Here is a 16273-nt window from a genome sequence, read left to right on the forward strand (position 1 = left end):
TCGGGACACATCCAACTCTGTTTGTGTTGACAAAAACTGAATAATTTTTTGATTTTTTGACAATTTCCATCTGTCATGATGAGAGCAGACGAGGTGGACCCACATGCAGGAGACTACTGGCAGATCGATTCCAGGATGAATCACAGGAACTGTCGAAAACAATATCAAGACAGAGGAAACAGAAACAGGTGACGCGACAGAAACTGAACTAAAGATCGGGCTTAAAGTCAAACTAATCTGAGGAGGGGATGAGGTGGAGGAACCAAGAGAACTGAGAAGGAGCTGAAAGGAAACAGCAAAAACAGATAAAACACAAATGAACTGTAACTGAATTGAAACCAGCCTCGCTTGTGGAGACAAAAGCATGTTGAGTTTGTGATGCCTCGTGTTTCTAGACGTTTGTGGTGACCGAGAGACAAAGATTTGAATCCCAAACATCATCTTTTCCTGGTGGTTTCGTGTCTAAACCTGACCGGATCACAAACACGGCATTGTCACGAGAATCAATCCTAAAAATAAACGTCACGTTGAAGCACACAGATGTTTCATCAAATCTGTGGTTTGCAGAAATGTGCATTGCCATCAATTCATTCTGGCGAGTGGGTTGGAATGATGATATCGCTCTCGTGCTCTGAAGGATGGATGACAAAACATTATGCTGCAGCTGCAGGAAATACCTGCAAGTGACGCAAGAAAAACACTCAGAATCGCTTCTGATTTTACTTGAAAGACGAGGAAACGCCAAAAGTCTTGTGAAGAGAAAGTAAATATTTGTGGATTCTGGACTTTATTCTCACTTTGTCCTCACCAAAGATCAAGAAGAAGATGGGAACTAAAGGAAGTCGGTCTTCAATCTGAGGGATGAACGGACAATATCTGTAATTCACTCACGAGGTCGAATGATTTCTAATCCTCTCCATCAGCAGCCGCTGCCATGCAGAGGCCTACTTTCAGCCATTTAAGCGTAAATGTCACCCAAATTCATCTTGATGACAGGCGATCATTAGTTTACGGGCTGAGACTCCCTGCAGGTGTGTTTCACCCGCTGACTTAAACACCTCGGCTTCCTCCGTCTTCTCCTTCCATCTCTGCGCTGATAATTCTCCAGCGGGGGAAACGCCACATTTCCTATTTCTCTTCAGATAAATGCGCTCAGCCTTTCATGTTTTCAACATATTTGCATGAAACCAATTTTGGTGCCGGAGCCATCGCCGCCGCCGCCGCCGCCGCCGCCGCCGTGCACAGACAGGCATGTATGTATCAATCAGATTAGTAATTGGCTGAGTCTGAATACACGGCTGACAGCGAGGGTCAGCCAGAGATTCTTTATTTTCTGGTTTGCAGACAACAAGGCCGTCCGGCTGATTGCAGCTAAATTGATCTGAAAATGAAGTGTAGAGGCTAACACACACACACACACACACACACACACACACACACACATTGACAGCTCCGCCTTATGAAACAGCCTCGTCGCTGCTGATACAGTTCGTGTGTTTATTACTTTGGAGAAGTTTCCACACGCTGCATCACATGAATCCTAAGTCGTTAAAACTGTTGTTACAAACGTAAGAATGACACAAAACAACTGAGATTAACTGAGTTCATTCACAAATACACAACCAGAAACACACACACACACACACACACAGTTTCATTCATATAATTTCGTACTGAATTAACCTGATGTTAATTTTCTCTCTCTCTCTCTCATGTTTTGTTACTGGCAGCATTTGGAAACTGTTGTAATCACATCAGAGATTCAAAAGATTCTTGACGAGGAAAGTGATTAATTCAAACACACGTTCTTTCATGTTTCTCTCTTATTATGCTCCTGAATTTACTTTTAAGGTGTTCTCACTCCGTCAGACCTCCAACAGGAACCATCAAACTGCAGAACCGCCTCGTAATCAGGCCCGAACGAGTCGGGACGCGTCGAGAACAGAATGCAAATCCAACAGATTGTGCGAGGAGAGAGCGATGAGATTAATGAGACGCTCAGAGCACTTCGGCCTCCCGCAAAGTAATTAACAAAGGCTCGTCACTGACCTTACAGGTGCCATTTTCAATGGTCATTACCTTAATTGTGTTTTAAGAGACGGTGCCGTGGATGGAGGAGGCGGGCGGAGAGGAGAGGGGAGCGAAGTCAAGGTGAGAAAATGTCACCCTGCTTCATTTGGAGGAGAGAAAACGAAGGAACAGCGGAGGGAGGAAGGTGTTTAACCGCTTTTCACTTCCTGCTTCTTAATGACTCGTGGGTACGCGGCTCAGGATGCTGAACTTTGACCTCGAGGGAGTCGAGATCACAGGTCGCAGAGAGCCTCCGACCTCGGCGTGTTTGGTTTAAATCCCCGACTCCAGAGAGCTCCGCTGTTAATGAGCCGCACTGGAGAGGTTATACAGTAACGACAGTCGTCACAACTAATTATTCCACAATTACAGTCTCTTATTTGCGGGACCAGGCTGCTGTTTAAGCTCCAGTATCCATCTGCTTCTTTATATTACATGACAAAAAGAACAATAAATATAATTTATTATCACGCTTTGGTGCTGAGTGAGGCGGGAAAAGAAATAAGTGACACAAACAGGAAGAAATGAAGCAGGAAGACGAGTAGAAAGGAAGGAAATATGGGAAGTGTGGAGGAACGGATGAGAGAAAGGGACAGAGTTTAGATTGAAATATGGAGAAAGGAAGCAGGAAGGAAGGAAGGACGTTTGGTTTTGAGCTGTTGAGCAACCATGAAACTCGTTATAAAAGTCAAACACCTAGTTTGAAGTGAGTCATTACTGGTGTTAAATTCATCGAGTGGGTCTCAACACGACTCTGATGTGTTGTCGGCCTGTTCCACCGGCTTCACTCGTCTCTGGAAACAACTTAGACCTTCTTTTTTTTATACCTGCTGGTGATGCCAACGTCAGAGGAACTATCTTCTCTGTTTCGTTCGTCTTCAGAGCTGCAGCCAAGTCAAACACAGAACCAACCTTCAACCCCTCGTAACTTTAGTTTGTGTTGCTGCGCGGTCGTTGTCGAGTCACCTGTTGTGTTTCCTGCTGCCTTTTCCACTGATCTTCCTTCCTCCTGCGTCTGGATCCTCCTCGTCTGCTCATCTCATCTCATCTCATCACATCTGCAGTACAGATTTATTCTGCGTGTATTCATATATTACAGACTTCAGGTTCGCCTAGAACACATTTGCTACCAGGCACACAGAAGTACTTGAACTGTGCACAGTCTCGTTTCCCCCGAGTGATGCTCAGATGTTGATTATCGACATTGGTATGCAGAAAAGGAAAAAGGTGATTAAAATGTTAACTGACAGAGAGATCAGCTGATTGGTTTGGGATGCTGGCTGACGGGGTTAAAATCCTTAAAGAATAACCCGATAAATAAATAATAAATAACTAAAGCACATGCCCTGCAGCGCTGGAATAAATATTCACGACTCCTCGCAGCCGTCACGTTGCCTCGTTCCTCCGCAGGAGATTAAACACCTGTTGCATCACAATGAAACGATCCCAGTGTGAGGTGAGCGTGTCAGCGCTCTTATCGACTCCGCTTTCATTTCTCACAAAAAGAAAAAAAAACAGCCGTGTCTGTGTGTTTGTGTTGCATGTTTCGGGACAGAAAAAAAAAGAGAAAAGTATGAATTGCAAATATCTGCTGAGCTGGTATTAAAAGACGGTGAAGTGAAGCAACGTGTGCACGGCCGGGCGCGTTTGTGCTGCAGCGAGGAGGCGCGTCGATACAGAACGCGGCTGTAAACACACGAGAGCCTGGAATAATTTCTACATCTCTGACATCCACTGCAGAGAGAGGGAAGGAAAGAGGGAGGGAGGAGAAGAAGTGAAAGAAAGGGAGAAAGAAAGGAAAGATGTGAAATGTGGCTGAGAGAGGACGACATAGCTTGAAGGAAAGGAGGAGGAAATAAAGCAAGAGTGAAAGGTCGGAGGGAAGGGAAAGAAATGGAGAAAGGAAGCAGGAAGAAGAGAGGAAATATAGGAAATGTGGAGGAAAGGATAAAAGAAAGGGAAAGAGGTAAGTTGATTGAAATATGGAGAAATTAAACAGGAAGGGAGGGGAAAGAAAGGAAACAGATGGAGGGATCGAGGAAAGGAAATGAAATGGTAAAGTTAAGACAAAGGAGTAGGAGGAGTAGAGACAGGAAGGGAGGAAGTTACAGGAGTTACAAAGGGAAGGAAGTAAGATGACAGTTAAGGAAGGAAGGAAAAACAGCAAGTAAGAAGGATGGAAGTAAGGGAGGCAGGAAGGACAGCAGGTAGGAAGGAGGAAAAAGATGCAGATGCTATTGGAATTCATCCACATGAGCAATACCATAGAAGATGTAGTGTGAGTGAGGACAGAGGACAGAAGGAAGCAAAGGAAGCATAGACAAGATGAAGAGATGAAGGAAGGAGGAGACGAGACGAAAGGACACATAGAGGGAGTGTTTCAAACAGAGAGGTTAGGAAGGATGGAAGAAGAGCAGTTAGGAGAGAGGACAGGAAGGAAACAAAGTGAGGATGGAAGGAAGTGTGCAGAGAGCGACGGAGAGGACGAAAGAAGAGGAAAAAGCAAAAATAATCTCGAGGGGGAAAACAACAGCTTTGCTATTTCGGTCTGTGTGATACAGTCGCTGCTTCGCTCCTGTCACGCCACCTCGACGTGCCGCTGCTCGTCTGTCTTTCAGGTCGAGGAAAGAGAAGACGAAGAAGAAGAAGGAGGATAAAAAAAAAAAAAACAGCAACAGACTGATTCATCATTCAACACTATTCATCGTCCTGCTGTCAGATTTGCCCGCGAGGCTGCCAGTCAAGAAACAGGCAGCCAATAAACCACCTGGCACTCGGCAGAGGAGGAAGAAAGAAAAAGAAAAGAAAAAAAAAAAAAGGAAGCCGGCGTGCCATAACAAACTGCTCTCAACTCTTCTTCATGTCGGAGGAAACCGGCAGTTGATCCGGGAGGAAGAGCGATGAGACAGCTGCGGTGGCGCCTCGCAGAAGGTCGAGTCAAACGCGAGCATCTGCCAACGGAAAGTGATGCTGCTCTTTTTCCTCTTTCTGCCTTTGACTGCAAAAAGGGGGGGAGAGGAAAAAAAAAAAAAAAAAAAAGCCATCTTTACACCATCGACTACCAATGTCACCAAACACCAAAAGGTCGTTTTAAATGTGGGAAGAGACGAGCTGCCGGAGGAGGAGGAGGAGGAGGAGGAGAGGCTGTTTACAGTCTCCAGCCAAATGTTCAAACTGTGGCTCCGATAAGCAATTTACAGCCCTCGATTAAAGCGCAGCGTTCAAACAGAGGAGGGGAGCCATCTGCTCGCCGCTCTCCAGACCTCTTATGTTCACATGTGTCAGAGAACAAGGCCATTAGAGGCCATACGCTGCCAATCTCTGGCACAGACGAGCAACTCCAAGCTGATTGTTTGAATTGGAGCAGTGGGTTGGTGTGTTTTTTCGGCCGGTGCCGGTGATGGAAGCGCTGTTGGTTTGAGTCCCTGGATGGATCTGAGCAAACACGCGCGAAGAGGCGGCGCCGTCCAATCATGCAACTTCAGAAATGTAAGTAAAGAGGAGCGCAAGTGGGAGATGGGCCCTCTCATCTGAAGAGTTCCTATAAGATCCCGTCTGTTTACAGCTAGAAGTTAATCAAATATCTGTACTGAGGTTTGGATCCGCTCCTCAGTACAGCCTCTCTGCTGTCAGTCGATGCTCGCGTCCGTGATAGAAAAGGAAAATGGTTCTGACTTGAAACTGTTCCCAGTGAGGTCCGTGGATTATCTCGAGGAACCAGGTCATGATTTCAGGCCAGAGACAGACTGTTGAGCTCTTAAAATATATATTTTCTTGCCACCACAAGCGAGAGTGTCTTCCATTAAACTGGAGAGAGGGAAGACATCTCTGCAGCTACAGGAAGGAGGAAGGAAGGAGGAAGGAAGGAGGAAGGAGGAAGGAAGGAAATTCCTTCCTTGCAAATTACTCCTGAAACACCATAGATCAACTTCATCGCAACAACACAAAAACTACAAAATATGTCTGTCTAACTACTCAGTGAGGTTTATGTAAAGATCATCGTCTGGGTTGAAATAAGTGAGATATGTGAGTAAAACATACGTTCAAGTTACAAGAGCTCACTGATGAAGGTCGGCAGCCTCCTGGGTAAAACTCCTGCAGGAGTTGTCTTGTTTCTCCGTCTGCCGCTTACATACGTAACCTGATTTCCTCCTTTGCTGCCATCATAATAACTACAGCCACTAGAGGTCGCCGCCTAACAGTAAACATGAATATTGATCTACACTAAGCCGTCACTTGTCACTCCGTCTGTGGAAAAAGCCATAAATGACGAGTGAAAACAGACTCAGACTGTTCAGATTCTCTTTCGTGGACATTATAAACACCGGACTCGGGCCTTTTCTTTTCGAGCAGCTGTGCATCTGGATGCACTTCCTGCCCTCACATCCTCCACCGACTCGTGGAGGGAGGAGGAGGGTTAAAGCTTCACGAGTCCCTGAAGGCTGCAGCAGGAACCATCAACCACATCCTTGAAGATTGTCCAGCCGCCGTGGTGGCAGCCGGCTGGCTCGCCATCACAGCTGAACCAGATGGTAAAGGTGACAATAGGTGCCAGAGGGGATTATGCTGTGTGTGTGTGTGTGTGTGTGTGTGTGTGTGTGTGTGTGTGTGTGCGTGCAGGGAGGACGAGGGCATATTTTCACAATGTGTTTTGTGTTTGCTCCCGTATGTGACACCTGCTTTAACAACATAATATCCATTCTCTATGTGACCCATCTGTCCACCTGTGGCGAGGGGGAATTTCATTTTGGTCACACAGAGGCGCACGCACCGAAAGTAACGCCGACCTCAATGCAGTAATTTGCAGGATGTTGCATTTGCATACAAACAAGTAGAACGCGGCCTCGATCCTCCCGGAAAATTAACGGCAGACAGCAGCTGAATATTCTGCAGCTGTGCTCCGCTGGTAAATAAGGCTAATCTAGCAGCCGCCACGACACCTCGCCATCCATCATCTACTCGTTCTGTTGTAATAATCAAGTCAGAGGGCAGAATAATAAAAACAAGACGGCACGAATCTCCATTGTATCGACTTCATTTGCCCCAAAGTTTGTTAGTTTTTTTGTCTCAAAACAAGCGTGAGAAATCGTGCGAGCAGTGAAGTAATTTACCGCAAATCGAGCTGTTTTAAGACATTTACAGAATCTGGTGTCAATGTTTTGTTTTATTCCGGTGCTTCCCTGCAGGCAGAGACGCACATCAGGACCGCTGGGCTGATTTTTAAATATATTTGTGCGTGAGGAACAAAAGTTGCGTCGCGTCAGATCCAGATACTCAGTGGGACGTCTCGGGAGTTAAAACTTGACGCTGAATCTGGACCAAATCTGGCAACGCGGCGTAAACTCAGGTCCTCCCATTCACTCGAATGAGGGGACGTGTTCTGGCCGCGGTGGTGCAGACAAACGTGTGTAATTATGAGTAAAACCTCATGAAACAAACGTCAAATAAGAAACCCTACATGTAGTTTCAGCCGTGGTGCTGAGAACACGGGTCAGCAGCCTGCAGACGTGATTGGAGGCAGAGCAGGTTCGAACTCGCTGTGATACGACGGGGTCACAGTCCAGCGGTTCTCTTCCACACATGGAAACACAGCGACATGAAAACATGATATTGGTTGTTGGACTGGAACCGAAACACGGGAGGGAAGCAGGTGAGAAGCAGCTCGGCTCTCATTTAATTTGTTTTTCCCGCTACTGCAGAAGCACGTCGAGTCTTAGAGGATGAAGATGATGTTTTTCAGCACATTGTTGGTGGATTTATACTTAATAAAACTACTCAGGCAGTTTTTTTTTTCTTTTTTTTTCTGGCTGATGGGAGGCTGTCACATTTTCTGAGCTCAGTCCCCTCAGGAAAATTACCCATGAGGCCGCTGCCTCCAATGTTATTTCACACAAAACGACTGCATTCAGCCGCCCTCGCACAGGAAAGAAAACACAGCATCGAGGGTGTTACTGTGTGTTCAGCTGTCATATACATGCTTAACTTCTTCTTGTAGACTCACTCTTTTGTATCCCTGTAGCCCCTGGTGGTCTTACTAATGCATGTCAGTGTAGAAACAGAAATATTGAAATGATCCTAAAACAGATCATGATGTAAAGAATACTCAGACCTCAGGAATAAATAAAAGAATGAAACGACTGGAGCGAGAACAGCTGGAAGTGAAAAAAAGGCTGAACTAAGATGTCAAATTGCCCTGAGGATTAAAAATGAGGTGAGCTTTAGATTGTTCTGTATGATATTCACAGGCTGCAGGTGCACTATAGACGCAGCTGCGACACAATCACACTCGTCAATAAGAGCCCGCATTAAAAACAGGCTGTTCTACTGGTACTTTACCTCATCGGGTCACTAGTGGAGCAGAACCATCTGGGATTTTCCATATTTGTTCTTTCTTTTATATTTATTGCAGAAAGTCTTGTGTGTGTTTGTGAAATGATTATAAGTTTGCCTCTTCTGTATTGATAAGAGCCTGCACATGATGGATGGCGATGGTCTGTATGTATGAGCAGCGGTCTGCAGAACAGCCTCAGGCGTTCGACGTGATGCAGCAAATAAAAGTCCTTCAAACGGGAGCTTTTTTCACTGGGTGGACGTCTCTCTTTCTTTTTTCAGAACGTTGCCAGTCCGCAGTGGCGCTCAAACACCTGAATATTTGACAACAGGTTTAAATAAATTACGAAGCACGAAGCGGCCCTGACTTCGCTTTTCATTTCACTTGGATTTATTAACTTTCGATGGCACTTTGGGTCAGAGCGTCGATCTAATTTCCGACTTTCAGAGCATCATGACGAACCAGTATCAAAGAGACTTGATATATAAGAAACATTATGAATTTAAGAGATAACATCAGGACATCAAAACATTTGTATCTCTGGCTCCAGACCAATCGGTGGACTGACTGTAGATATGATGCAGCTTTATGTTTCTCCTGGTTACAACACTGTGCTCAGCCTCTGGTTACATTTAGGCACAAAATGACTTGATTGCCATTTGATTAGGGTTGAAAAAGATCCGATTTTGGCTTAAAACATCTGTTTTTTTTACCACAAACACAGCTGGAAATGTTCCGAAAGTCTCTCTTCAGAATCACAGTTGGAGGTGTCCTGAGGTCTGGTTAAAAAAACCTGCTTCCGTCACCACAAACACACCTGCTGATGTGCCGACTTCCTGCCAAAATATCCTGGAAATTGTCCCGAGGAAACATTTTGTCACTAAAAACATGTCTGAAGACGTCCTGAGATCCAGAGGTCAGCTCCACCATCATCCCCTTCACCGCCCGGATATGAAAGTCAGGTCACAAACACACAACGTGCACATGATATACTGCGCTGACACGAGATTATTTACACATGAGGAACCACAGCAGATGTAATGTAACCTTTATTGCAGTGGTCCTCTCGTGGACCCTTCCTGTCTCGGTATAATATCTTTCTCAGCCCAACACGAAGCGCTTCTATCCAGGTGTTTGCACAAGACTTTAGAAGAAAAAAAAATCAATAAGCAGCAAGGTTATTTGTTCTGGGTGAGGACGGAGGCCTGTGTGTGCCGTCAGACAGCCAGATCAACCCCAGTAGGAAGTGAAAACCATGAATGTGGCGACATGGAGTCGTACTGTAAAGCTCCACAGTGTCTGGATCTACGACCAGGAGGTGACGAAGGTGTGAACTGTAAATTTAAACACAGCTGACTGTGAGACAAACTCCAGGAGCACCAAGAAAGTCATATAGGGGGAAATATATAAATATATATATAAAAATAAAAAAGTGAGTGCGTGCTTTTGTGTATGCATGTTCTGCCTCCGAGCCGGTTATCATCACAAAGTCCTCCTGCATTATTTACGAGCCTGTCAAAGGACGTGCAGAGCGGATAAGACAACACAGAAAAACAGCTCGGGGTACTTCAGTGCATTTGCGGAGTTAATCTGAGCTCGCCCGCCCGCTCGATGCTGACTGAGACCAGCCAGGCCGCTCAGACGATTGCAGCGATTGAGAAAGATAGGAGGCGGCGGAGCCCTGTTTGATTAGTGTCACTGTTGTTAATAACAGTAAAAGTACGGCGCTTCTCTCTGGAAGCTGCTTCTTTAGTTTCATTCATTACGGTGAGAGCAGTGTCACTCAAACTCACCATGGCACCAATATATATATATATATATATACATATATATGAATATATAAACAGTAAGATCTCCTCCCTGCAGAGAAGCTGAGTGGCTTCTGCTTCTATCTGCGACGTATATCCAATCTAACGCGCCCCTGCGGTGCATTTAGGCTCTTAATGCTTCACTGTGCCCGCTGATGCACTGCTTACCTGAAAAAACTCTGCCGTACCTGCTGGAAACACTGCTGATGCTCTTCATGTGGCATTTCATATTACACCCCTGCATGCACATGTAGATGAGAAGTTATTACTGTCACTCCTCAGCCTCCGCTGTGTGCCAGGCACGATGCATCCGTGGAGCCTATAGACGATCAATTCTGTGCATATTCTACATTAATCGGCTCAGTAAACAATGAGATCGACTGTGATGAAGACACATGGCGTCCAAACGTCTATATCGGACGTTTTCGTGTTCCTCGAACACACCGTGAAGACTCAGACGTTCTGCACCCGCCTGAGTTCAACTTTAAACTCCTCACTGCGGTTGAACACTGGAGGAGGTGACTTACAGCAGAGAGCAAACAGAGAACTACTTCATTTGTTTCCACTCTCCCCTTCGCCACCAAACTCTGTAACCTGGCAGGACATCAGGTCACCAAACTGTGTCCGGTACACAGGAGAGTTACTGTGAGTGTGGTTCACTGGTCCCAGGTCTGTTTGTGATCAGACAGTGTGGACCTTAACAAGCCAAACATAGAAATAAAGCAAAGTCGACTCTCTTTGTTCTGTTTGGACCCAAGAAAACAACATGTAGGTGTAGAGTTCACTCTCAAACTAGGAGGAAGTTTTCTCTCTGCTCCTGAAAGTTTTGAGGTCAAGTCCGTTATGATCCTACAGATCAGTGTAGGCTGTCCCGGCTGTCTGACACGGAGTGACGTTCAGGTGCAGATTCCAGGCCCAGACTGCACAATTAATACCTCAACAAGACTGTAAAAAAAAAAAGGAAAGAAAAACTCGGAAACTAAAGCAGGCAACATGTTTCATTAAACTTTAAAAGGTCTGTCTGAACAAGAGCCAAAACTGTCAAACGGCCTTGATATCACAGAGCCGCCATGGGGGGCATCCACAGTGAAAGCTGAGCTGTTTGAAGTCGGCCGCTGAGTTGTCGTCTAAACTTCCCCTGCACACCGAGACCTGTCCAGTCGCTGCAGCACTTTCAAACCGGCTCTCATTTGGCCATTTTTTTTTATTCTTTTTTTTAAAAGGAAGTGTGGACGGCTCCTCCGGGGTTCAGCCAGTACTCAGCTGAAACAAGCATCCAGCACAGATAATGTACTTTTTTATGGGTATACCGACTGATAAAATGTGATATAATAATGACACATTTCTGATTGAGACATCAATTTCAGGACTTGGATTAGAAAATTCTGGATGTCAGTCAATAACAAGAACTTCTAACAAGATCCTAGAAACGTTTAGCACCTTAACAATACAATAAGTGTTTGATTTTGGCCCCTTGGCACTGGATTTCAGTTTTAGACCTCCTTAGGAAAACTAGTTGGGCCCCGAAACCCGGGGGGAAAGTTAGCAATGCTCTGTTAGCCAGCTGCTAATCAAGAGCAATTTGGAGTATCGGTATCTTTGACATGCAGCCGGGGGGAGCCGGGGATTCGAACCAGCGGCCCTTACCGATTATTGGACGACCCACTCTACCTCCCAAGCTCCAAGCCAACTGTTTAATGAATGATAACACTGAGAAAACCCAAATATAGGAAGACAAATCTGCAGGAAAAGAGAAGAAAAGCAAGAAACAAAAGGAGACTGCAAATCACAGTCGGCCTGTTAGCTTCAGTCGCGTCGGAGCGCCGCCAACGTCGCTGCTTCTGAGCATGTTAAGGCGACAGAGTTCACCTGCGACTCCGAAGAGACGAGTAAACAAACCCCAAACAATTATCCAAAGTCTTATAGGACTCTTTACTCTGCAACACCTTTGAATAGTGTGGAGTAAGCAACGGGGGAAACTAAATGCTAATTGTCTTTTGTCTGGCCCAGTCATTTTCAATAAGGGTTGTTTAACTCCCCCCGTCCCGACCTCCCCCTGAAGAGAAGCCGCTTCCCCGCAGTACAACCATTCATTGATTTGCAGCACCGTTCCACTAATTAGGACAACACACTGAATCTGGGATGGTTCGGGCTTGACATTCACAAAGAGACGCCACCAACACTGGCGGGGACTTGTGCGGGAGCCGAGGTAATTAGCAATATAACAAGGTTTGGGACTGGAAACCTTATCAGCGCCACTTTGTTAATGCATAAGGTGACAAAACATTGGAAAGCTTCTCTTCTGATCAAGCCCTCAAAGGCTCGCGGCGCCTTTAGCTTTTCATGCCAGGTATTCAGCTCACATGTTCTGGTCGAGTGTTACAGACGAAGGTCCAGTTCTTACATCAGCGGCACTACAAGCATCGAGAAGAAAAGGGAGTGGGTAAAGGTCAAAGCCACAAGAACATGATAATATTCCTGCTGCCATGAAATGATCTGCGAGTAAAAATAGTCCCAGAAAGAAGCCGTCTGAAGGTTTCGACCGTGTAAAGACGAGACACGAGAGGAGAGCGTTACAGGTTTTGTTTTATTGTGCCCATAAACAAAAAAAAACGTATCTGAAACTCCTGAACAGAACTGGGAAATAAATATACGCACTCACTTCATGCCTGAATAAAACAGGCAATTTTGGGCAAATTTGAATGATGGAAGCTGGTGCACGATCTGTTAAATTGCTTGAGCGCGAGTTTGTGGATGTTGCTGCCACTACTGAAACAGACTTCTTTTAAAGGCACCTGAGCACCAGGTATGACATATGAAGTGTTTTGTGTTTGTGTCTCTAAATAAACAACTTTATTGGACAAATTGGAGAAATATTATCTGTTGCTTTGAGCTCACAAACAATTCTCGATTCCACATTGTATCTCTGATCTTCTGACAACGATGTGATGAAGTTTGGCTCGTTCGGCCATCTCTGGTCTATAGACAGATAGATAGAAAAGCCTTGTTTATCTGAAAGGGAGGCGTAATATTCCTTCTTTTCCAAAAAGCATGTGACGTGACGTTTAGCTTGACATTGCACCCCGCTGGAGTTTAGAACTGGGTTCTTAGTGGGGGGCTTTTAATTTGAAAAAATTAGTAGCTTGCCGCTACAACATCAAGTGGACAACGAAGACAGCTACAGAGACCGAGGAGGCGCTGCTCATCTTGACGTCTGTGGATGAAGTGATGGACTGACTGCTGTGATCAGCTGTTTCCTGGTTTTAGAATAAAACTCCCCGGCTGTGGGTCGCACAACAGTGCAGGTCATCGACACCTCCGTCCACCTCACGCAACTGCCGACACATCGACGGCATTTGGGGACCAAAACAGACCCCCAATTTACCGTCTTCTGTCTAAATCCACGGACCTAGCAGCAAAAAGGACGGCCACATTGGCAGCTTGCTGCCCAGTATAAAAACGGCTTATGCAACAGTTGGTGGTGGAGCCTCCAAGACCTTGTGGGGCCCAGAGGCCTTAGATTTTAAGTCAGTGCCTGGTGGCAACAGAAACAGGATTTATTTATTCTTCCCCTAATCCTACACAAGTGGTCTCTACGCCTAAACCGAGCCATCAACAACGTGTTGTTCCAACATAAAAATAGGAAATTACACCGAACGCAACATAGAGAAATGTTAAGTTTACACATATCTGTGGTTTGCAGACACTTGTTGTGGTGATCAGGTTGGAATCCTGTGTGAAATAATCTGGCAGATGATTCCTTGAGTTCTTGCTCATGTCACTGCAATTAGTTGGGAGCTGATTGGGGGAAAAAAAGTCTTTCAGGGCCTTTAACTCTGCACAGATGAAATGCATAAGAAGCGATCTGTTCAGTCAGCTACTGCTGAGCTTTTGTACCCTTGAGCAATGCGTCAAACCTTCAGCTGCTCTTCGCTCTACAGGAGAGGACTGTGCAGACACGAGGAAGCGGGTTGTTGCTGTTAAAGAGCGCGATCGCTCTGCAGAACTTCCTCCGGACACGCGAGTCTTTAGAGCACCTGAGTGTCGCTGTCATCCGACGTATTCTAACACCGGTTCTGTCGGGCCTCGGGCTGACAAACGCTGATGATTACAAACCTCCTGCATGCTCATTTCGTAGTCGAGACAAATGGATAACACATGCATGTTGCCTTGGTTATGAGCCCACAGCACAGCCCACACTGCTCCGCTTGAATCTGAATCTCACGTCTTTGAGTCGAGCATGAGTCAGCAGACTTACATTAGCTGAGCAGAAACATATAGCCTGACATTTCCAAACATGAACCTCTCAAACAACAACAGCATTCCTCTGTTTTTATTCATGGAGCAGCAGTAGAACGATATATCAAAAGCATTTTCTATTTAACAGCACATCAGTATAATTAAGCCGAATGTCCCCCGAAAGCAAAAGTAGGTCGACTTCTACTATTTGATATTAATGTTTTCATTACGATGAAATATAAAAAAAAAGAACAACAGTTTCAGCTCTGAAACACACAACTGGGACCAGAACTGACAGAGATGTGGGAGAGAAACAGGAAATACCCGCAAGCAGCATAAATACTCCACACAGAGCAGCGATCAGTCCTCTGCAGCCGAGCTTCCACATACATGCACCGAGTCATTTTTCACATCACTTCAGGGAATGTTAACAAAGAGGTCCGGGCCGCCTGCGAGGACAAGAGCCAAACAAATTACTCTGTCTCTGGCAATCAAGTCGTGTCGTCTTTTAGCGTGACCTTGCAGCCGGACGCCGCCAAAGCCCGGGCCGACGTTTGAAGCTGACTCGGATGAGTCGCCGCCGTTCTCATTGTCTCCCGTCTCGTCTCAGAAAGCGGGATGAACATCCTCCCTGGCAGGTAGTTTGGGCTTTTTATTTATCATTCATTAAATCTGAGAATAGGGTCTCACCCCCGAGCCAAAAATACTTTAAAGTCAAGAAGACATTTGCCAGCGAGTTTGACAAGACGAGACGAAACACAAGCTCAACACTGCTCCAACGTCCTCTGAAGCACTTTGAGGCCTTCTCAGCTTAGATTTAGAGCAAAGTCACTCCTGACCTTGGAAATATCACTTCGAGTTTAAGGTCCATTTGCTGACAAGTTTAAGGTGTACTTCGAATTCAGGGACGGGTTTTGTAGTTTCTCCACGAAAGTCAAAGAAACTTTGCTCCGCATGTAAAAACTCCTGAACCGAAGGTCAACACATAAATAAAGTATCGCCCTTCTTGTTAAAAGTCAGGTCTTTCTCTCTTATTCCAATGTGCTATCAACATTTTCGACCCGGTGCCGAGGTCACAGAGGACGTCCGATAGATGAATAATGTTTCTATTAAAAGGAAAACGATTTCTTCGGGGACGTGAATGTGTCGGGGATGTGTACAAAACAGCAGTGTTGACCTCTCTCCCCTTTAAAAGTATCTCGTCTGACATTCAGCACTTCAGTGACTTTAAACACTGTGGAGGACAAACTGCTGCTGCTACATGCTTAATACAGTGATGTTTAATTCCTGTAATGTTCCAATCGAGCGCAAATTTATGAAGTTAGCATAAAAAAAATCCACGGGGAGCCTCCTGCTTTGGTCTGTAACTGATGAGTTCATCACAAGGATGCGTTTTAGAGACGTATCGATTAGCTCATAAGTTATGATCTACTTATGCTAAAAACTGAGTGACATCGAAGGAGCTCTTCAGCAGTTTAAATACTTGAGAGTGTAGTTAAAAATACATAGATATAAAACCGGAGGAACGAGGCTGCACAGAGACGGTTTGAGGATTTCAAGACAAAACTGAAGAGGAGTGTTTCAGGACCAGCAGGCGGACGACGGAGGTCGTCTGTGCATCTGGAGGTGGAGTAAGAAGTCGGGAGGGCGAGGACAGTCTGGTGTTTGTTTGCTCTGTAGTAAACACGAGGAGAGGCTGGATGTTAGAGGAAGGGAAAGGTGAAGACGACGTCTTACTGCAAAACCGACAGAGACGAGATAAGGCATACAGAGAAGTCAGAGGAGCGAGATACAGACGGCTGACATTTTGAGTTATAGCGGGTTA

At 45.5% G+C, this 16273-nt stretch overlaps 1 protein-coding gene across 1 annotated transcript in view; it reads right to left on the reverse strand.

Annotated features, from left to right (window-relative positions):
• Positions 1–16273, reverse strand: part of grin2da (glutamate receptor, ionotropic, N-methyl D-aspartate 2D, a) — a 195360-nt gene that overhangs the window by 159043 nt on the left and 20044 nt on the right. The gene's annotated exons all lie outside the window — the stretch shown is intronic.

Source organism: Acanthopagrus latus, chromosome 3, assembly GCF_904848185.1.
Source record: "Acanthopagrus latus isolate v.2019 chromosome 3, fAcaLat1.1, whole genome shotgun sequence".
In the NCBI taxonomy this organism is placed as follows: Eukaryota; Metazoa; Chordata; class Actinopteri; order Spariformes; family Sparidae; genus Acanthopagrus; species Acanthopagrus latus.